The 23,230-nt window shown below is 36.7% G+C and overlaps 1 protein-coding gene and 1 non-coding gene across 3 annotated transcripts in view; one reads left to right on the plus strand and one right to left on the minus strand.

Annotated features, from left to right (window-relative positions):
• MLLT3 (MLLT3 super elongation complex subunit) overlaps positions 1-23,230 on the plus strand; it is a 241,104-nt gene that overhangs the window by 59,184 nt on the left and 158,690 nt on the right. The window lies entirely within an intron of this gene.
• Positions 16,699-16,771, minus strand: TRNAL-CAA (transfer RNA leucine (anticodon CAA)). Its single transcript has one exon. It is a non-coding gene; the product is annotated as a tRNA-Leu (tRNA).

Here is a 23,230-nt window from a genome sequence, read left to right on the forward strand (position 1 = left end):
GGACTGCCACCTCCTTGTGGATAGGAATATAAGCTTTTCTAAGTATTTTGGAAGAGGAAATAACCAAACCAACAGCCTCCTCTCTTTTTCCTTTATGAAGCCATTTTCTACAGAGTTACACTTAGTGTTGAGAATTGAGGGCTTTTTTGTTTTCAGTGGCATTTAAAACTACTCTGAGGTTCATGGAGTTAAAGTATAAAAGTGTGACCATAAAACAAGGACTTACTTCTGGATTCTGACCTCTGGTGGTGAAGAATAAACACCCATTACTCATAATAAAAGGTCAGATTCTCAGATTTTCTCTGGTACTTTCTGGATGTCCAATACAAAGGAAGTCTTTGTTAGAAAAATGTTTTAGTGTGTGTTTTTTCCATTTTTGTTTAAAAAAAAAAACCTTTATTTTTCAGCATAGGCTTTTTAATAAACCTATAATAACATTTAGGATGTACTTTTATAAGGCTCATTACTAAAACTGGTTTTGTTGTTGGGACCTTGCCAGATGAGAAAACAATAGCCTATGTGAATTTTTATTATCTGACGCAGTCTTGAATTTGACTTTTTAAACTTTCTATTAAAATGATTTTTCTAGTAAATCTGAGGTTTATTTGGACAACAATTGCATTATCACCCAATATATACATGAATATATTCCTTGTGAAGAGCACCAAGGTGGATTGTTTTGGGTCCTTAAAAACAGTAGCTTATCAGAAACTCAAAGCTAAATCCCTAATTTTGCACCAGCTACTGGCCGTGTAGGTTCTGTTCTCATCCCTTTCACTCTCAAAACTCAAAAAAAAAAAAAAAAAAAAAAGTTCCCCTTTTAACCTCCATTAAAACTGGAGCAGGAGACATCTAGAGGTAATGAGGTGGTTGTAATATAAAGGTTTCTCTGCTTCATGTGAGTAATGTTGGCTGTAATTAAAAAAATTTTTTTTTTTAAGTTTGGGTAGCTTAGGAAATTAAAAGCGTAATTTTTAAAGACACCACTTGCTACCTGGCACCTGAACTCTACTTTGGATCTACTGGGTGGGCTTCTGCAACTTGGTTAACCTGATTTTTTCTGGGTTAAATAGGATTAAGAACGCTTACTTTTTGAGAGTGTTGTGTGAAGGCTCTGATATGATTGTAAAGTTCTTCACCAACAGGACTCCAAGTAATAAGGAAAAATCTTGAAACTCCTTTGCTTCTGTTGCTTACTATCCTCCCCCTATACACTTCTGAGAATTGCTCAGAGTTCTGTAAAAGGAAAGTGGTTACAGTGTGTCAGGAAAAATAAATGAGAAATAAGTAATCCATAAACTTTACAGTCATAAGGGGATCCAGGTGGGTGGATCTGATGACTTGGCAACTGAGAAGGGGAAGCAAGTGTAATTGTTGATTTTATCAGAGCAGTTTTGTGTACTTCTATGTGCACATAGTGGATGGGGATCGAACATAGACTTAACGATTAACATTAATTTCAGAAGGTTACAAAAGTCTACTGCTCCCTAAGTCCTTGGCAGTATTACTGTGTCTGTAGGGTGTGGTATTAATGCTCAATAAAAAACGGTATCAAATTCTGTCAAAATAGAGCTTGTGATATATAAGCGATTTGCTTCCTTTCATAGAATTTGTGTTTTCGGGCTTCCAAGTAAATAGTTTGTGTTATCACTGGGAGTTTATGAAAGTTGATTTTAGTATAATTAACTGTGATAAGTACTGAAATCAGAAACGGTGTCATTTGGTCACTAAGCACAAGTTATTTTCTGTCTGATTCTGGAATTTCAGCACTTTTAGCTTTGAAGGTTGCTTTGGGTTTGTTTTTGAATTGAATATATCACAGGAAAGGATGGTTGTTAAATTCATGACCAATCAGGAGAATTTATAGAGCTCGGAATGTTTGGTAAATTCCTTTAATTAGAAGATATTTCCTCTGGACTTTTCCCAGGGAATGCAATTCCATGTAATAATTTACCAAAAGGGAATTGAAAAAAGGAAATATCACCTTTGGGGCAGGAGGCTGAGGGGGGTGGTTGAGGAGAGTGCTTTAAAAGCAGCCTTGGCTTTTTGTAGAGTTCTTTGGTTTAAAGAGTTGCTTGGGCCACAAAAAGCAGCTGTCAGTTACCAAGTGTGGGTGTACCCTAGAAGTTAGTCCAGGTATGTTGTTACTCTTGAGGGGCCTAAAAATAAGTTCAAGAATTGGGGGTGTTTCTCTTTACCCTCATGTCTGCTGGCTGCTAAGGCCATTTGGAAGTTTTAGCTAAGATGTTGGTTTATATTTCTTTATGTATTAAATTTTCCTAATGGGTATTTTTATTCTCAACAGAATTAGTCTTTCATAGACTCTTAAATATTATTAAACAAGCTTTACCATGTTAAATCAATTTTATATGTGTGTGTGTGTGTGAGTTGTCAAACCAGTGGCACCAAAGAAGAAATGTAAGTGGAGGAAGAGAGTTATGTAATAAGAAGAACAAGCAGGGTAGAAAGCCATGGTGGAATGAAATATATCTCTTACTTAGGAAAGGCCGCATATGTAGGTCCTTCTTTCTCTTTCCTCCACTTGGGTGTCTCCCTCCTAATGTGCTTTGGGCTTTTGGGGCAAATATGAGGAGTGAAACTTGAAATATTCAGTTGGCAATTCATTATCAGTCCTCTATATAGAGAAGTTTGGGATTGGAACTGTTTATAAAGTGGCAGTGTGAGTTTTTGAACTCAGTGTGTAATTCATGTCCCCATTACTAAAAGTGGTTTGTGATATTGGGAGCAAGTACCTGGTTCGCGGATCTTGTAGATCACTGATAAGCCACAGGATTTCTCTTGGAATCAACTTTCTGTTGTATGCAATCCCTGAGGGTCGAGAGGGCAGTGGAAAAGGAATTCCCTAATTTGATTATATTGACAACATCCTGGAGCCAGATTTTCTACATGTGTATCCTAGGAAAAGAGGCAGAGGTTACCATGGAAAGATCATTGGGCATCTTTGGTGGGCAAGGTTGGGAAGAAGTATCACGTATTTATATTTCTGTCAGGTCTGAGTAGTCAGTGGTCCTACAGTTCTTCTCAAACCAGCCATGGCAAATTTGATAGTCTTGGCTGGGCATTATTATAGTGGTTAAAATCATGTCCTACGGAGTCAGACTGTTCGGGCTGAAATCTCAGGTGGTGTTCTGCCAGTTACCTAGGTGACCTTTGTTCCTTCAACTGCTCTTTCCTTACTTTCTTCATCTTCAAAATGGGGATCATAAAGTATTTATAGAGTTAGAGTGCAGATTAAACATTATATATAAAATATGTAATACAGGCATAGAACAGTTCCTGGCACAGAGTGACACACATGTGTTAGCTATTATTATTATTAGTATTATTATTACTAGGGACTATTTAAGAGTTAATCGTTGATATTATAAACCATGTTGGGTTGGTAACAGAGACGATGTTTCTTTGTAGAGAAAACAAAGCCTGTTGTCAACTTTATTTTTCAGTCCCTTGTTTGGGTTTACACACATTATAGCTACTTGCCTTTTTTCTTTTGGGAAGTTTCCAAGGAACCTCCTGTAATTTATGGCGATTTGAGTGGTTTATGCCTTGTCAAATGAAGGCATAATATTCATAACACCTTATTTAATTTTATTATTTTTTTGTTAATGTCTTTGAGTAAAATGAGTGTGTTGGTCAGTTTGAGCAGATTGAAGTTCCCAACAATGAATACCATCCATGAGTAACTTTCAGAGACATTCGGGTGTATTGCTTGTCCCTTTGCAAGCTCTTTGTTGCCCTGGGATCAGCCTGCTGCCCAGAGCTCTCAGATTACACCTGAGACAGGAGATGACTTCTTTTGAATCTTACTCTTGATAGGACCGTTCCAAATGGATGTTTAGGGCAATTTCACATAATTAGGGCAAACATATTTTACCTGTGGTGTTTCCAACAATTAATTATTACAATTAAAATCCATTTACTATAAGTACACCAATGGGATATCAGTGCTAATCAGCACTTAGCACCCCCTCTGGATGACTTACACTTTCTTCATTTACTGTTTTTCAAACTTCAAATGCTGACTGCTTTCCAGAAAACAAAAATAGCTCCCTTGGGGAGGAGGACCTGCTTGGCTAATCTGGGACTGTACCAATTAGATGCCATGAGAGCAATCATAAATACATGTTGTAAAACTAGAGGAGAGTTGAAGACTGGTGAAACTGATGCCTTTTCATGGTCCTGTTAGAAATGCTTGCTGTCCAGTATGGTAGTCAGTAGCCACTGATGACTGTTGAGTACTTGAAGTGGGGCTTAGACTGAAGAACTGAATTTTAAATTTTATTTAATTTTAATTAAATTAAAATTTAAACCAGAAACTTGATTCACTTATTGGAAAATTGTAAGTATGTTTGGAACAACTTGGGCATGTGAATCTACTTTTTCAATGATAAATTTTTTGAAATCTGGATTCTTATCAAGTAGTTCTGTGAAAGTTAGCATCTAAATTGAGATGTGCTGTAAGTATAAAATTTACACTAGATTTTGAAGACTTAGTATGAATGAAAGAATATAAAATAGTGCAATAATTTTGTTATGTTGATTACATTGAAAATAATTTAGATATATTAGGCTAACTAAAATAAAATACTAATATTAATTTCTTTACTTTTGAAAAATTGTGGCATCTAGAAAACTTTAAATTGCATGTGTAGCTCGTGTTCTTTTTCTTTTTCTTTTTTTGATCGTGTTGTTTTTCTATTGGGCAGCCCTGTGTTAGGCTGTTTTTCCCTGATATGAGTCTTTGGAATCCTTTTAATATACTCATATGTTCTTGTGTTTTGGGAGATCATGTTCTGGAAGACTTCATGAGAAATAAAAATCATCTGGAAATAAAACAATGTGCTCACTATTTATTGAATATGAAAAATAATTGCAACCCTATCCCTTTTATGATTTCAAATGAGTGTTTTACAGGTAGATTTGCTGCTGTGGTTGATTTAAATCTAATAGGGTTAAAGAGGCATGACTAAAATATGAGGTCATTAAATAAGACTTATTAGGTATAGGTAATATATGCCTGTTGTATATTCCTGTTTTTGGCCACAAAAAATATATGACAAAATTCATCCTCCCAACAATTTCCAAATGTACAGTACAATGTTGTCAACCACATGTACACTGTGTAACGTATCTCCAGAACCACCCCCACCAATCCTGCGTAACTGAAACCCTACACTCACCTAGCAACTTCTCCCATCCCCGTCCCCCAGCCCTTGGCAACCACCATTGTACTTTCTGGTTCCGTGAGTTTGACTGCTTTAAATACCTTATATGAGTGTAATCATGGAGTATTTGTCTTCCTGTGACTAGCTTATTTCACTTAGAGTAGTGTGCTGGAGGTTTATTCCTGTTGTACAGTATGACAGTATTTCTCTTTTAAGGATGAATAGTATTCTTTTGTATGAATATACCATATTTTCTTTATCCATTCATCCACCCATATACATTCAGGTTGCTCCACCTCTTGGCTCTTGTAAATAATGCTGGAATGAACACAGGTGTGCAAATATCTCTTCAAGATCCTGTTTTCAGTTCTTTTAGATATATATATACCCCAAGTAGAATTGCTACCATATGGTAGTTCTATATTAATTTTTTGAGGAACCCCTTTAGGCTGTTTTCCATATTTACGTTCCTATCAGTAGTGTATACAAGGGTTTCAATTTCTCCTTATCCTCATCAACATTTATCATTTTCTATTTTTCTGATAGTGGCCATTTTAACAGGTATAAGATGATGTTTCATTGTGGTTTTGATTTTTGTTTTTCTGATGGTTAGTGATGTTGAGCGTCTTCTCATATGCTTCTTGGCCATTTATATATCTTATTTGAGAAATGTCTATTTAAATCCTTTGCCCATATATAAATTTGTTATTGAGTTGTTGGAGTTCTTTAAATATTCTCGATATTAGCTCCTTATCAGATGCATGGCTTGTAAATATTTGTTTCCCATTCCATAGGTTGCATCTTTACACTGTTGTTTCCTTTGTTGTACAGAAGTTTTCAAATTTGATGTAGTTCAGTTTGTCCGTTTTTCTTTTTTTACTGCCTGTGCTTTTGGTGTCACATCTAAGAAATCCTTATCAAGTTCAGTATCATGAAGCTTTCCCCCTTGTTTTCTTCTAGGAGTTTTACAGTTTCAGGTCTTAAGGTTTAGGCCTTTAATTCATTTTGAGTTAATTTTTTGTGTAGGATGTAAGATAAAGGCCCAAAGTCCTTCTTTTGCATGTGGATATCTAGTTTTCCCAACACCATTTGTTGAAGAGACTGTCCTTTCCCCACTGAGTAGTCTTTACATCTTTGTCAGAGATCATTTGACCATACACTCGAGAGTTTATTCTTGGGCTTTTTATTGTTCCATTGGTCTATATGTCTTTATGCCAGTACCATACTGTTTTGATTACACTGTTACAGTAATTTTTAAAAGCATTTTTTCATGTTTTTAAGGGTCTGGTTAGGATTGTTTAGAAAATTATTGGTAATGCCTTCTCTAATTCTTTATAATTTATAACTTTTTGCATTTTAGTATCCAGTATCACTTTCCCAGGAATATAAGGAATTTTGTTTCTTCTCTTTTTCCCCTTTCACCTCAAGCATGTTTGGAACAACTTGGGTACATAAATCTACTTATTCAAAACGAATGGCAGATGGTGTGAATTCAGTTAGGAATATTTGCCTCCTCAGGTATTCCTGATCTTCAGATGGAGGTGAGAAGGCAGGGAGGAAGGTTGGGATTGTTTAATACGGTGTACGCTGGAAATGTAGTAAAAAGATTAAGACTCTGGAACTAGACTGCCTGGCTTTGAATCTCAACTATGTCACTTGGCTGAAAATTTTGGGCAAATAACTTGACATCTCTGATTTAGTTTCCTCATCTGTAAAATGAAGTTAATGTTAGAAGCTACCTCACAGGAATGTTTAGAGGGCTAAGTGAATTAAATATGGTGCCTGGCATATATTAAGTGCTGTATAACTATGTGTGTTTTATTACTTTGACTATTAAAAATAAAAACAAGGATACTTGCTAAATTCTGGGGTGAGGTGGCCAACCTTTGTAGTTCCACCAGAAATAATGAGCAAATGGGCCACACATTATTTCTGTCCTTGAGAACTCTTAACACCCAGATGGTGTAATAGGAGATTGTACATTCTTAGGTCAGTGGAGGTTTGCAAATCTTTTAATGATTATATGAACATTACATTTATATTAAGGGATATTATAAATGCTGCCATGTAGTTTATCATTTGTCTTCTGGTTTGTAATTAGTTTTTTTTAATGTATGTATAAAACCTAGGGTAAGATGAAGATTAATGCATTTGAACAGCATAAACCATGATGACGCTTTGGTATTGGAGTGCTTATATATGCCATATCTGTCAAATAAATTTTGCAACTCAGACTTTATTTTCACATTGCAATAAATCATCTGAAGGATCTGAAGTTTTTAAATTTAATGATAGTGCTTTTAAATTTCATTTTCTTGGTGTTTTAATTGCATTTAACTTTTATAGCTTATGTTGCTTTATATTTGAATTATTCTAATATTGGAAAAATAAACACATGAAAGTTCATATTGGAACCAGGGATTTGTTTGAGATGTTTATATCAAGGGGCAGGACTCCTTTACTCTCCTTCATTCTTTTTTTTTTTTTTTTTTAAATCTTTTTTAGGGTGTAGATGAATAAAAAGTCTCAATTGTTCTTTTATTGGGAAAATCCTGGACTAGAAGTTATGATTCAGGATGTTTGTGAATGGTGAGATGATCATCTCTATGGAAGTAAAAACATTCTTCACATAAGAAAGTGTATAAAAGTGTATATAAAATATCTTTTCTAGTACAAAAGGAATGTTACACGTATTTCCATCTCCATTTTAAATTTCTCTAGCATTTTAAAAATCACTCCATCCCTCACCCCAGACAAAGAGAATATTTTCACTTTTGCAGCTTACGTCTTTGGCATCAAGAGAGACACACCTGTGTATAGCACCAGTCCTTTTTGGTGGTATACACCGATTGAGGCTTAACAGTTTCTTGCCCAGCTGTAATAACACGGAGCTTGTCTGTTTTTTTCCAAACCATTTTGGAATGTGTAATATTTTTAATATCTGCAATTAACTGAAAGGTAAGTGTCCATGAATGCGTATGTTGAACACCTCATATATGGCCTTAAATAATTGGCTACTTAGTGGCTTCCCATCCATAGCTTGACAGCGGGCAGTGCAGGGCACCTCAGTTTCATGCTCCCGGATATTTCCCGGTGGCTGAAACCCTGGTTATAAGTGAAGAACCAGATGGTTGTTCTTCATTTGGGCTGCTGATCTTAGATATTCTACAAAGCTGCTCCTGTCTATAAATGTAGCACTTACATTTTCTGCACAGTATGTGCCTGTTGGCAGTGTTTTTGTTTTTCTAGTTAAACAGCCACTACCTGCAGGAGGAGTCACATACCGGAGCCGAGAAGAAATAGCCTTGGCTGGAGAGTTGGCAATAATTTTGTAATTAAAAAAAAGGCACACAGTAGATTTTATTAAAACAGGTCTGTCTACAAAAGGTTACCCTTCAGGAATACTCATCAGCATTCAAGAACAAATTTGAATCGGAGGGACACTGATTAAAGTGTTGTGCAACCAGGAAGTAGGGTTTCTTTGTCTCGCCTATGGTATTACCATCTCCTTCTCTCAACTTCTCCTTCTAAGTTAATTATGGCTCATTAGATGATAACAAAACAACTGTAGGGATACAGCATTGTAAATATACCACGTGGGTTTTTTGAAATTCTCACGGTGAAGGGGGTTGAGGATAAACGCAGTGTATTCTTCCTGCCTAAACCCAGAATCAAAAATGACTTTTTCATGATGACATGCTTTCTTTGGTCAGTGTGTGTGCTGCCAAAGCTTGGGACACTTGCTCGTGCCCAAGGACATGGCGTGAACCAGAAGTATGAGCTCTGCCCCAGTTGTAGGATAAATATTACAAAGGCATTTTCCACTTTCTGTTCTGCTATCCATTTGTCCACCGCTGTCCAGCTTAAAAAAAAAAAAAGATGCTAGTAGGATTGCTTTTTGCATGGCTGAATTAATGACAAAGCATAGATTTCTGTCTCTTTGATTTCTCTAATGGATTGATTGGCTTTTTGCCTGCTTGACTACATTAAGGAAAAAAAAAAAACCCTTTAAAAATTACAGTTAGAAATACACCTGTGATGGACTTTTAAAAGCTGTTTTATATTTAATAAGTGCAGGAGGTCCTTAGAAGTTTGAGGCATTCTCCCCTCACTGCCACAAACCCCTGTTTAGTAATAGAATCACATAGCCCTGTCTGCCTCTTGACGGATTAAAAAGGCAACCTCGTTGAGCCTAGTCTGTGCCTTGCTTGGGCATTTCTAGCTGAGATGTGGGTGGGCATCCTCTCACTGCTGTCCGTTTTTCACATTTGCCAGTATCAAACAGTTCTGAGCATGTGATGGTGTCTTTGGAATGTGGGGCATGAAGGAGTTGAGATGACGAGCTAATCAGATCTCGTGGACTGTTCTTAATTGTGGGGAAACATCTCTGTTTCTCCAGGACCCCGCTGCTTCAGCGCCCGACACCCTGTACCTGTTGTCATCCCACATGTGCTCCTTGCCATGTCTTTTCCTGCCCAGTGAATGCAGTTTTCTTTCAGGAACCATTTTGTCTCTCATTACTCAAATATTTTCTGATTGATTTTTTTGGATGTGCATTTCCTTCCTTCCTCTCGGTTTCTATTAAAAGTGCATTGTGTCTCAAAAAGCATTGCAAGCTCTGGCCTCTTTGGCACCAGAGCTTTCTGGGGTCGACCTGATTAACTGCGCTGTGGCTGAACGTCATTCCTAGTGTTTATGTGCCTGTGGAAGACTTGTATTTCAGAATGCTCATTCTTGTTTGTGTAGAACTTGATCAGTGTTGGGTTTCAAAATTTTTTTTCTGGTTTTATGAGTGCTTGTAGGTTTAGTATGCTTACTGAGGGGGCTCTGCAGAAAGCAGCCTATTTTTAATTCAAACTCATTTTCTGTTCATTCAGGCAGGACAAGGCGAGGTAAAAATGAAGGGCAATGCTACCAAAGCTCACAACTTTTCACATGATTCTGTCAATTCACAACTAATTTTAAACTTTTAAATTATTTGCAATTACCTGCTGGGTTGCTTATATATAGAGAGCTGAAGCACAAACAAAGGATCACTCTCTCAGTTGCACCTTTCCCCAACTTTCTGAGACTTAGAAAACTCTAAAGATGAATCGATAATGAAGATTGCCCCCTTATCATTGCCATTGCTGTTTGCTTTATTTGCTTTTTAAAAGTTGGAGCAATTCCCCTACAAAAGCAGCTTTCCAAAGATATGTCTTATAGAAATTTCACAAATACACTTGCTAAATATTTCTCCTTTGAAAATCTGCATTTTGTATAGTCACTGATAAATTTTTTGGCAGTAGGTGTCAGCCATTACGATGACATGTTCTTAGAGATTCTGATGATGTAGGGCAAAGTTTATGATCTAAGTTGAAAAACTAGGCCCAAATTATATACCATATGACCTCAACGGTGTTAGTTTTCACATACGTGGCCACATAATATTTTGGTGCCTTTTTCTGCTCTATAAATGTTAACAGTGGTTAGTCCTGGTTAGTAGTTTTATGAGTGATTTTTAACTTTTATATATATTTCTACATTTTCTAGGTTTATCATACTGTATACCTAGCAACCAGAATAATGACAGAAAACTCTGAAATGTTGCTAGTGAGTCGTTTTAAAGGGTCAAGCAGCATTTTCTAGATTATTGCAAAGACTTTATCAGATACTTGAGTATCTTAATTTTACAGATTAAATAAAGGCCATAAGGTTTAATCTTTTGCTTGAAGTCATGACATTTAGGGACCAATACCAAATCTGTAATTGAACACAGCTATGAAAACAACTCTGAGATTAATTTAATTTGGACATTTTTGTGGGATTTGCAATAGTGCTGCCTATCACTATGTTAACAAATAGTGGATGTTGTGTAAATATTTTAGTTATTTAGTATAAACTAAAATTGACTTTTTTAGCTTTCCTGTAAATCAGTAGTTTATACAGATTGTTAAACAGATAAGATTGGAAGGCTGGGACTATGAGAGGAGACATCAAGCCAACCTTTTCCTCAGAGATTTTTAAAGTTTGTTTTTAATTACTGCTTTGTACATTTTTTATTTTGAAAATGACAGGGAATCAACAGTTTCTTAGTCTACTATAAAATGCAGTTACACATTTAGTGTCATACTTCCTGTCTTAGAAATTGATTGAAATTAAAATTGCTAGTGAAAGTGAGAAAAAAAACGTTTAGGGGAAGATAAAGGAGACATGAAACTGGGTTCTCAATGAGGAGTCTATAGAATCAGAGTGGCCGCCAGCAGGATGAAATCCTAATTAAGTACTTGACAATGAATTAAAATAAAGAAAAGCAATGCTTTAAAAAAAAAAGATAAAAAGAAAACGAATACAGCGTTGAAAGGAAAATGTATTTGAAAAAACAATGGTGCAATTGGATAGTGGGGGAAACAAGGGGTACTCTGTCATGATAAAAGCTAAAAGCAAAACTAGGTTAGCAGAAGTTGGATTTTTCTTTTTGAGGGAAAAAACGAGGTATCAAAGAATATAAGTAGATGTATTAAAATAAATTTAGGTAAAAAGAAGTATGTTGCAAATAAAAAAAGATATAATCCATAATTCATTCAAAATGTGTAAGCAGTTTACAAGGACTTTCAGACTGCAGCTGACTGAATACTGGTTTATACCCAGTGGTTGTTTTTGGGAAGATACCTACCAGAGAAAATGACATGTAGAGCAGGTGTGGTTTTCTGAAGAACATTTTTCAGACTTTAAAAGAAAGTTGTTATATAAATTCCCCTTTATGTCATCTAGGAACTGACACCTTAACCTCTACATCTTGGCTGATTTTCACTCTGAAAATTTTGATGGGTGAGTTGGGCAGACTGTTTCCTAAGGGACTTTAAAGTGCTTGTTCCACTGGGCATACATTTTGCCTTCATTGTATAAAAATGAAATGCGTATCTCAAATCAAAAGTTTAGTGACTCTTTCTTAAAGTTTTCATATTAAAACGTGTGTATTCAAGTCTAGGTAATTTTTCACTCACAGAAGCAGGGGTAATATTGGAGATCTAACCTTTTGTATTACTTCCTGATCTGATCCTCCTTTGTGGAATTAGTACTTCTTTTTTGCTGACTGTTTTTTGCTGACTTTGCAGTTATTTATCGTACAGATCGACAAAATAAAAATGATATTGCTAAGCAAAGTTAACAAACACTAACGTTATATGCCCAATCTTTGACATTTATAGGTTTCCCTTCTTTATTATTTTATTAAAATAAGAAGCATTTCAAAAACTGCATGTTTAGACACAGAATCGACTGACTGTTGAGTTTCCCTTGTCTTTCTCCGAGATGGAGGCGGTAAAAAAAATCCCTAGGTAACTGGATGAAAGAACAGCTCCAGAAGAAGAAAGAGGAATCAAAGACATAGACATAAAATGCTCAGTTTGGATAATTAGCCTGGGTGACAGAAAATTGGATTTATCCTATTGGAATCTTGAGTGTCCTTGCCTATGCTTTAGTAACGGTCCTCCGTATAAAAATAAAACTGTGAAACAGTAGGCATAATTCTAAAATGGTCTCAATATAACACGAATATTTCGTTGAGTTACTTGTTCTAAGCAAGCATCGTTTGATACTGTTAGAGCAGTGCCAATTAAGTGCACACACTTGAGATCCCCTGCAATGAAACTAGACATTTATTTTGTGCTACTTCTTGGTTGGCCATCCTGTTCACATATTCTGATCTGGCTAAGAGTTATAGACTTAAGTCTTCGGAACTTTTGATCTCAACATATTTTCAAATTAAATTAAGAACATGATTATTAAAGGTATTCTTTCTCCCTAAGGAGAAAAGTGGTTCCGTTAAATTGGTTATAAAAACATAACAAATATTTCCTTGTATAATTAAGATTTCCACCCCATTTTGTCTTTTCAGCTAGAGATGGTGGTTTTTCAACCTTGGTTGCATATTTGAATCACTTGAGTTTAGAAAAAGACAAGGAAACAAACAAAAACCCGCAAACCTGGGCTGTAACACAGATTCTAATTTTAGTGGTCTCAGGTAGGGCCCTCGCATCAGTGGTTGTGAAATGTTGCCAGGTGACTTAATGTTTAGCCAGAGCTGATAACCCTGTGCCAGACACTTATTTCTGATGGACATTTATAGTGTGACACTGTCAGTCTTTGATTTTTCTGGATGTTGTACTTCAGTGTACCCTGAACTTTCACGCAGTGCAGATCCAAATTCCCTACATTACCTTTCCTGCACTTGGGGCTTTGATACACGAACTGATGAGTACTGTGGACAACCCTACATTAGGCTACTGTAGTGGGCAGAGAGGTGGCCTGGGGATACGTCCGTGTCGTAATCCCTAGAATTGATAAATCTTACCTTATTTGGAAAATAAGTATTTTGCAAATATGATTAAGTAAAGACCCTAAGACAGGGAAAGAAGGAGGAGATTTGACAGTTACACACAGAAGACAATGTTAAGACTGAGGCATGGGTAGGAGTGATGGGGCCAAAAGGCAAGGGATGCCTGCAGCCCCCCAGAAGCTGGCAGAGGCAAGGAGTAGATTCTCGTGCAGAGCCTCTGGAGGGAGCACAGCCCTGCTGACAACCTAAGTTCTGCTCAGAGAAACTGATTTTGGAATTCTGGACTCCAGAACAGGAAGAGAATAAATTTGTGTTTAAAGCCACCAGGTTTGTGGCTAGTTGTTAACAGCAGTCAGAGGAAGCTAATATAGCTGCCTTTAGCTAGCAGGTGGGTTTTGGTGGCCTGCTGTCTGTGTCTGCACAGCAGTATGTATTTGTGTAATAGAATAAACATCTAATGGCATCACTCCATTTTATAAAAAGAAGTTGAAATCGCAGAAAGCTTTTATGTATATATGTGAACATACATGTGTATATATTTATACACACACACAGTGGTGTAGCCTGTAATCTTAATGTGATTGAGATAAAGATGGAAATCATTAGGATGGGTCTTTAACCTCAATTAGATGCTCATTAGATTTAAGCTGTGTTTAATGATGAAGCAAAAGAACACAATTAATGAACATGTACCGAATGCTAGAACTGTTTTGTTGAAGATTGTTTCTCAAAACGTGAGAGGTAATTAGGGATTTTAATAAACTTCTGTTGCACTGGGAATAGATCATTTCTTATAACATTTACTCTGCTTCTTTGATTTTAAGGTGTGCCACTGTCCTCATTTATGAAATTGGTATCTCTTACAGTAAATGTCTTGTTTAATGTCTTTTCCCCTCACCCAGAGATGTTAAGAGTTGATGATGTTGTTCTGAAACAAAGGTGTCTTAGAATTGTGGCAATCCCACAGGTCTGTTGTTTGACTTTTCAGATTTGACTCTTGGATATTTGGTTTGAGCACATTTCTGAAATGCATTTTGTTAGAAGGAGAGCAGCACCTGGACGAAGTTCTGAAGCTTCTAATGTCCTAATTTAATTACTGATTTTGGCTTCATTTCCCCAGAGGTACTGTAGTAGAAACTAAATCTTATAATAACTTTGTTTATTGAGATGTAGGCTCTTTAGTGAAAAAAATCATAGGTTTTAGATGTAGGCAGGCCTTTTTCATATGCATGTACCATGTTTGTACCAAATAGATTTAAAGGTTCTACCCAAGTATTTGTATCCAGAATATATAAAGGAGTTGGCCAAATCAATACAGAAAAGACAGCCAACCCAATAGAAAAAGTAGATAAAAGACCTCAACAGACACTTTAGAAGAGTATCCAATATGGACGACAAACATATGGAAGTTGCCTAACCTCATTAGTCCTTAGGGAAATGCAAATTCAACCACAGTGTAATTTCTCCACACACCCACCCAAATGGCTAAAATTAAGAAAGACAGTACAGTGTTGACAGGAATGTAGAACAGTTGAAACTCTCACACTTTGCTGGTAGGAATGTAAATTGGTGCAAGCGTTTTGGAAAACTGCCAGTAAACATTTAAGACGTATTCAATGATCCAGATACTCTACTGCTAGGAGTGTGTGTGTGTGTGTGTGTGTGGGCACATGTACAAGACATGTACAAGACTATTCATAGCGGAACTCCTCCTAATAACTTAAAACTTCCCGTCAACTCTAGAACGGATAAATGCATTGTGGAATATTCCTACAGCGGAATAATACAATTCTATCCATTAGTGAGAATGAACTAACTACTGCTTTACTCAGCAACACGAATGAATCTCACAAACATAATGTTCGCATAAGAGGCCAGACACAACAGAATATATATTCTATGCTTCTGTTAATATAAAGTTCAAATAAAGTCCTGTGCTACTTTGGGGTATTGGTTGGGTTTGGAGGAGCATAGTACTGGTAGGAGGCACTGGATCAGGCTTCTGAGAAGCTTCTAATGTATTTCTTGAACTGGGTGATGGTTATTCTTTTGATTTAGTGAGAAATTCATCAGGGTGTATACTTATGACTCGTTGCACATTTCTCTGTGCATGTACACTAAACTTCAGTAAGTTTACAAAAAGTTCATCATTGTCAGTTAGCAGACTGCTTGGCAGCTCATGGATGCTTAATTGCCTAATAAACATTTGTTGGTTTTACTTCATTTTATACTTTATGAAATTTTTCACATAACATACTATAGTGCTTTCTAATCTTAGACAATACATATCTTCTCCACAGCAACCCTCCCCCATACCTCCCGCCCACCTTGTCGACCTCCAAGCCTTTTTTAGCCATGGCCAAAATTACAAAAGATATTGCTTATTTGGTCTCAGTACAAAATCCTTGCTATGATTTTTAATAAATGCCTTCAAAGAATGTTACAACATGTAAATTTAGAGGATCAGGCTTCAAGCTAAACTACTATGGGTCTTGTGAGACCAGTTATGAGTAATAGTTTGATGAAAGGTATTAAAAGCCTGGACTGACACATTAAAAGAGCTAAAAAAAAAATCTTACAGCAACGAGGTTGTATCCCAAACCTATTAAATGGAGAAGCATGTGTGCCCAGTGACCTTGAGATTGGCTAGACCTGCATTTGAGAGTTGACAGGAATGGTTTACAGATGAATGAAATAAGAAGCATGTGTAGTGGGGATACTGTTACATTTGATAGGAGGAATGAAAACAAGAGCTTTAAATTTCATTTAAAACCTTGGTACTTAAAAAACACACACACACACACACACAAAACCCTGAGAACTGAATTTGTCTTTCTGTTGGTAGAACTGATGTAAGTTAAGGAACTAGGTGCTCTTCTCACTGCTCCTTTCTGTCTAGTCCTGCTTCTTTAGTTCTTTACTTTCTTGTTCACATCGTCTCCCCTATCCCCTCACCTCTCTTTCCTCTTCCTCTGATTCCCTCTTCTCCTTCCTCTTCCGAGTGGGTAGGTGGCCTCCAGACTGTTGAGGATGCCCTGGTTCCCTCTGCATCCTGAGGGGTCCCTTTTCCCTCTGACTGAAGCAGCTCTCAAGGGTCTATCTTTTGTTTTCTTCCTTTTGGAAGGAAAAGTTTAAATTTCTTTCTTTTTTAGGGGGTGGTAATTAGGTTCACTTATTTATTTATTTATATTTAGAGGATACCGGGGATTGAACCCAGGACCTTGTGCATTTGAGGCATGCGCTCTACCACTTGAGCTATATCCTCTCCCCACCACTGCCCAGAAAAGCTTTAATTTCTTGACTCCCTTTAGGAGTATATCCAAAAAAATAAGCAGGGGCTGGGGGCAGTGGAGTTGGGGGATTGTCACTGCCCACCAGGAGCCTCATTCAGAGATTCCCTGGACTCCTGTGAATGGGAGGGGAAGCAAGCGTGAGTGCTAATCACACCTGAAACCATGGCTAAAACTTGTGGCGAGCCATTCATGATAGCTACCCACTCTGCACCCCAGTCATTTTCTTTACTGTTTTTACTTAAAGATGTTGTTTCTAGTTAGTCATAGTTACTCTGGTCCTCTGCTTAAAAAAGTAGAGAGAGCATTTTTATTTTATATAGTAAATTTCATCAGGCAGAAATAATTCGTAATTTCATTGTACCATGGAACAGTTTTATAGAAGTTTAAATGGAAATTGTCATATAAGAACCAGGATAAGGATAATATTAATTCTGTGTCTTGATAAAAATAGTATTTTCAGAGACAAAACACTTACTTGTATTTATTTTTGTTTTCCTTATTCTTATGCTTCACTGCAAATGATTGTGTTCCCTCAGAAGCACATACTGGGCAGGAACTTCCCCGGATATTTGAAACAAGAGGGAGTGAATGTCACGTGTCCCCTCAAAATTTGATACTGGAAAAACAGAACCACCTTAAAGTATTAAAAAAAATTAGTAGGCAATGATTGTATCTTCAAAGGCGTAATGGCTTTATACTGTGGTCCAGAATGGTTCTATCAATCTTTTGGAGAGGAAAGCTAATTTTAAAATGTGCCATTGCTTTTCTCCAAATAATATTTATCAATTTATCTATTCCTAAGTACAATACAGGGTTATTTACATTTTTTAAATTAATGCTTTTTTTGAGGGGTGGTTTTCAAAGCTGAAAGAGATGACTTCGGTGGTCTTTTTGAGATGTGAATCATCAAAGAGGCTTCTATATACAACTCGTTCCTCTACTTCAGTGGTAACTTTAAAAAACATGAACAGTTTCAGGGTGATTTTAAGGGAATTTTTCTAAAAATTTTTTGTGTGTGTATCAAAATTTGATTCTGGATTCTAGGAATAAATGTGTTTTACACTTTTATTTGGTTTATTTGGTTTTATTTGGTTCAATGGGCAAACTTCTCACAGCTTGATTTCAAGAGTATTCAAAACCTTGTGACAGAATTAGATGATAATTTCCTATTAACATCAGATGGCATCTTTCTCCCTTTAGTTCCCATGCATTTCTTCATTCGTTTTTTACGTCTCTCTTTTTAGACTGCTGTTACTCTTGAATACCAAGCTGCATTGTATAAATAGAATGAGAATATTATGGCTATTTTTTTCAGCAATTAATGAGTTCTAGCTGGTCTTAATTGCTTGTGGCATCGTGAACAATAAGGGATTTCCCTTCATTAAATCTAAGTTTCAATACTGATTTAAAGAACAGAAGCCACTGAGTTGTCTTTTTCATACATTACTTGAGGACACATTTTCCTGCATTTTCTTCCTGTTTGGAGCATGTACATTTAAAATTGAAATCTTCCTTTTATGGTAGTGTTACTGTAATGTGGTATTGAACCAAGAGTCTCTATAGAGACTTGAGTTTGAGTTAGAATTAAATATTCCTTCTTTTATCATCTTGGGAGTTTTGAGCTTATTTCCCATCCATTGTCTCTCATTTAAACACACACACACACACACACACACACACACACACACACACACACACACACACACACACACACACACACACACACACCCCACTGCTTCTCTGGCTTTTTGTGTAGCTGTGTGCTGTGGCCATGGGCCAGCATTCACTCCTGACATTTTGCCATTTTCAAATGCGCCTTGGATTGCCCTGTCCCTGTGCCTTTGACACATTATCCCCTCTTCTCCAAATATCCTGTCTTCATTCTGACTGGTGAATTCCTGGTCTTCATTCCGGGCTTATTTCAACCATCACCTTCTTTAGGAAACAGTCTGTTCTGTGTACTGGGTTAGCAGTCATTCCTTCTTTTTGAGTGCCTAACTGTGCCTTTCTATTTTACTTGACTTATTTTACCTGAAAGAAGTTGGAATCCACAGCAGTTGGGATGGGACTTGGCTGGTACAAATTAAACTCAAAAGAAGTCCTTTTTAATTAATAATTGATAGGATTTGTGAGCCCAATAGGTGACTGTAGCTTAGCTTATTCCAGTTGAGACTTAATGATACTCTGAGTTTACTGTGTATAGATCATGAGATATGTACGTGTATGTGAAGAAAAATATATATGCCGTATAGTCAGATGAGCCAGTGTGGCTTAACACAGTGACACACTCCTATCCAGGACTCGCTTATATAGCTGAAAGTGATAACACATACATATTTAGTAAACTTTTTATTTTGGAATAAATTTAGATTTACAGAAAAGTTGCAAAGATAGTACAGAGAGTTCCTATGTACCTGTCACCCAGTTTCCCCTGTTGTTAAAGTCCTACATTAGCATGATATTTTTGTAGAAACTTCAGAACTACCACTGGCACGTCACTATTTACTAAACTTCAGACTTTATTCAGATTTCTTCAGTTTTTCCACTAATATCTCTTTCGGTGTTTCAAATCCAGTCTAGATACCTCGTTATATTTAGAAAACATTTATTTTAGAAGTCTATACTTTAAATACTAACTTTAATTTCTTCTAGTTAACAAGCATTTCTAACTTTTTCCCCTGTTTAGTTTTTAAAGAGCATTGTCCTTCCTTTTCTCTGTGTTAGTCACGAAGGAAAATAGAACTATTAATTAACTGGATCATTAATTACAAGTGTTATGGGTCAGGAAAATCAAAATAATTCCTCCCCCTTTTAAATTCAAAATAGTGATCCGTCTAAACCTTTATTGAGAATTATTAGCTTTTTTTATTTTGTGAATTTAGTTTATTTTCCCTCCTACTCCTGTCTTCTTTTTATGTACTATAAACTTTCATAATGTTCTATTTATTTTTCAGTTTTTGTCAAGTTTGTATCTAGTAATTTTTTATTGCTGGTGCAGTTGGGATCATTTTTTCTGTTGCATTTCCACAACTTTTATTTTGAGATAATTATAGACTTAATAAAGATTGGCAAAAATAGAAGAAAGAGTTTCTGTACATGCTTTCACCCCGCTTCTTTTTATGTTAACTTTTTAAATAACATAGAACGATCATGGTATGGTACAGAATGTATTCAAATTTCACCGGTTCTTCTAGCATCCTTATGTCTGTTCCGGGACCCAGCCTAGCACCCCACGTTGCGCTTAATTGCCATGTTTCTTTAGTCTTCAATCTGTGACCATTTCTCAGTCTTTCATGGTCTCTCATGACCTTGATATTTTTGAAGAGTACTGGCTGGGTATTTTGTAGGATGCCCCTGAGTTTGGGGTTCATCTGATGTTTTCTCATGATTAGATTGGGGTTGTGTGTTATTGGGAAAGACACCACAGCTTTGATGAGCCCCTCTCAGTGCGTCATATCAGGGACTGCATGATGGCAATGTTTATTACTTTGTTCACTTGATTAATGGGGTATCTGCTAGGATTCTCCACTATAAAATTATGTTTTTTTTCTTTGTGGTTATTAAATATTTTGGGAGAGATACTTTGAGAGTGCATGATATTTTGTTTCTGCTTAAACATTTGCCCACTTTCTTTGGCATCCATCCGTGAATTTTGCCTGCAGCAGTTAGCGCTATGGTGTTCTAAATAAGTTTCACTTATTTCTTCTCATTTGCTAACTGGAATTCTTCCAGCAGGAAAAGTTGTCCATTCTCCCTGTTTGTTTATTTGTTTGTTTGTATCAGTATGCCGTATGGACATTTATTTTGGTTATACCATTGTTAGGTATTTTGTTATTCAGATTGTTCCAGCTTTGGCCAGTGGGAATTCCTGCAGGTTGCCTCCTGTGCCTTTCTTTAGACATGCTTCCGTCTTCACTTCTTCATTTTCTGACCCTGTGAGACTTTCCAAGTACATCTTATATTTTCACTGCCCCAGCCCTGGGTTCAACCAATTTTCCCAAGCGCCTTGGTACCTTTTATTGGGGACTAGTATTTAGAAACCAAGATCTGGGCACTCTTTGTGGTCATTGCTCCTGGGTGCCACTGCTTCTGGTCCTTCTCAGTGGATAGTGCTGTGATGTAAGTGTGTGAGATTCTTTTTTGATGTTGTTTTTACAGCCCTCTACAGTAGGTAGTGACTATTAGCCCATTAAAAAGAAAATCCCAATGTAGACTTTAGCACCAGTCTGTGTCATGAAGGATATTTGTCTAAAATTCTAATGACACTGTAAGAGTCAATAAGCATTATATAACACTAGGCTGTGAGCTCTTTAAAGTCTGAAAAAATCTGTACGAGCACATGGACAGTAAATAAATGTTTATTAACAAATTGAATTAGACTAGTTTAAAAAATACAAATACCATGTAAGTGTAATTATTTCTTATAGTTAATTAATTAAGTGGAATATATATCCTTAAACTGGCTAGTAATTCCCAGCATATTCCTGAAAATTTAGTAGGTGCTTAAAGTGTGTGTGTCAAGTTTATTAGAACACATTTTCAATTATCTCATAATATTATAAAAGTAATATATACTTAGGAAAGATTTTACCTTTTAGTCTTCTCTTGAACTTGCTAAAAAGATACTTGAAAATAGAGTTTGGGTGAAATCTGGTGCCAATTCCAGATTCCCACATAATCTTTCTACATTATTGCAACTACTTGGTACCCTTTTAGAAGAAACAGATTTTTTTTTTTGGGGTTCAAGTGTATCTGGAAATGATTCTACACACTCTGTAGGCGATAGAGTATTATAATAGGTTTTGACAAAAAAGAAGTAGATGTTTCTGCTCAGCCTAGCAAATAAACTTTTATAATAGTATGTACCTTTTGGCATGACAATTATTTAATAAAATAACATTCCAGAGACACAGAAAGTGAGAAATAACAGGGGACCTGATAGGTAATGAAAGCGTTGGAGGTAAGCCAGAGAATGAGGACAGGAAGACTTCAGAGGCTCTCTGATTAACTGTAATTGAAACTATTTGGGCGTGTACACATTTAGAGTTCTGTGCTTTTCTATATATTTTTGCGAGGCTACCTATCAGACTGAACTGTGATTTTTAAAAAGTTACAGTTAACTAGATTTATTGTGGCGATCATTTTGCAGTATTTACAAATATCAAATAATGTTGTACATCTGAAACTAATAGAAAGTTATATGTCAGTTCTACATCAGTTTTTAAAAAGTTGCTGTATCTTTTATATACATATAAAGAAGGCCTGGTTGTGATCAGAAGAGCTGTTTGGTGTAAACATTGGTTTCCAAGCTTTTGTGATGAAGCTACTTTCATTTGAATGAAAAGGTGGGGTTGGTGAAGTCTTGCAGGAATCAGGAGATGAGATCGTAGGCAGGGCTAATGCTCACAGCTGTAAAGACCTGGAGCTGGGTCTGGGGTTTTTGGCTGGCATCTCCTGGATATTTTTCTTAGTGACTTTTCTTCCATTTTGTATTTTTTTGTCATTATGTATTATGTTCCTGCAGTACCTAGTACAACATATCTCATGACATTTGCTTGTTCATCATTTTCTTGTGTGAAGACCTTCATAGAATCCATGTTGCTCTGATTTAGAACATACATCGTTTTTCTTTCGATGTATGCTCGACCAAAAGAACCTTTATATCCGGGGATCTGTGCATGAATTTGACGGGTGGGGCACAAGCCTCTTGAAGTGGTATGGGATTTTTTTACGTGTGGGAACATTTTTTTGCAGTTGTGTTTTTGGGTGGATGATCTGAAGGTTTCATCACGGTTTCAGAAGTAGTTCAGACCCACTGCAGTCTCACTGCTCACCGAGGCACAGCTCTAAGTAGGACCATCAAACTGAAATCTCTGTGAATGCTGTTATGACTCAAAGCACCAGATGCACCCGCTAGTTCCCTAGCAAATTGGTGCCACACCCTCTGAAGTCTTCCCTCTGCTTTGCTTGGGGTTTGGTGTTGGTGGGGATGACAATCTTTTCTACTACTGTGCTTCTGCAACTTTTGTTTTCTCTCTGGTGCCCCCTACGGAGGGGAGCACCTCTCTGTAGCCCCTTGTATATTGTATAACACTTAGTATATAAGGATGTGTATCGTTCCTCCTGAGTCAGACTATGCCAGGCTGCTATAACAGAGACCTGAGGATGCAGAGGCTTACCTAACTAAGATGTTTTCCTCATTTATCCAAGTCCTGATAGGCATGATCCAGGTTTGGGGACCTGTGTTTATTCAGAGATCCAGATTCCTTTCAAATCTTTTTTGCCTCCATCCCCAACACATTGTTGTCACTTTCCTGACTGAAGCCCTGTGGCCCCCAGATTCAGGTTTCTGGGGGTAGGACAGAAGGAGAAGCGTATCTGATGTTTATAAAGTCTAAGATGTCTAAAGTCATATATCGCTTCTCACATTC

Source organism: Camelus bactrianus, chromosome 4 (genome assembly GCF_048773025.1).
Source record: "Camelus bactrianus isolate YW-2024 breed Bactrian camel chromosome 4, ASM4877302v1, whole genome shotgun sequence".
Classification (NCBI taxonomy): domain Eukaryota; kingdom Metazoa; phylum Chordata; class Mammalia; order Artiodactyla; family Camelidae; genus Camelus; species Camelus bactrianus.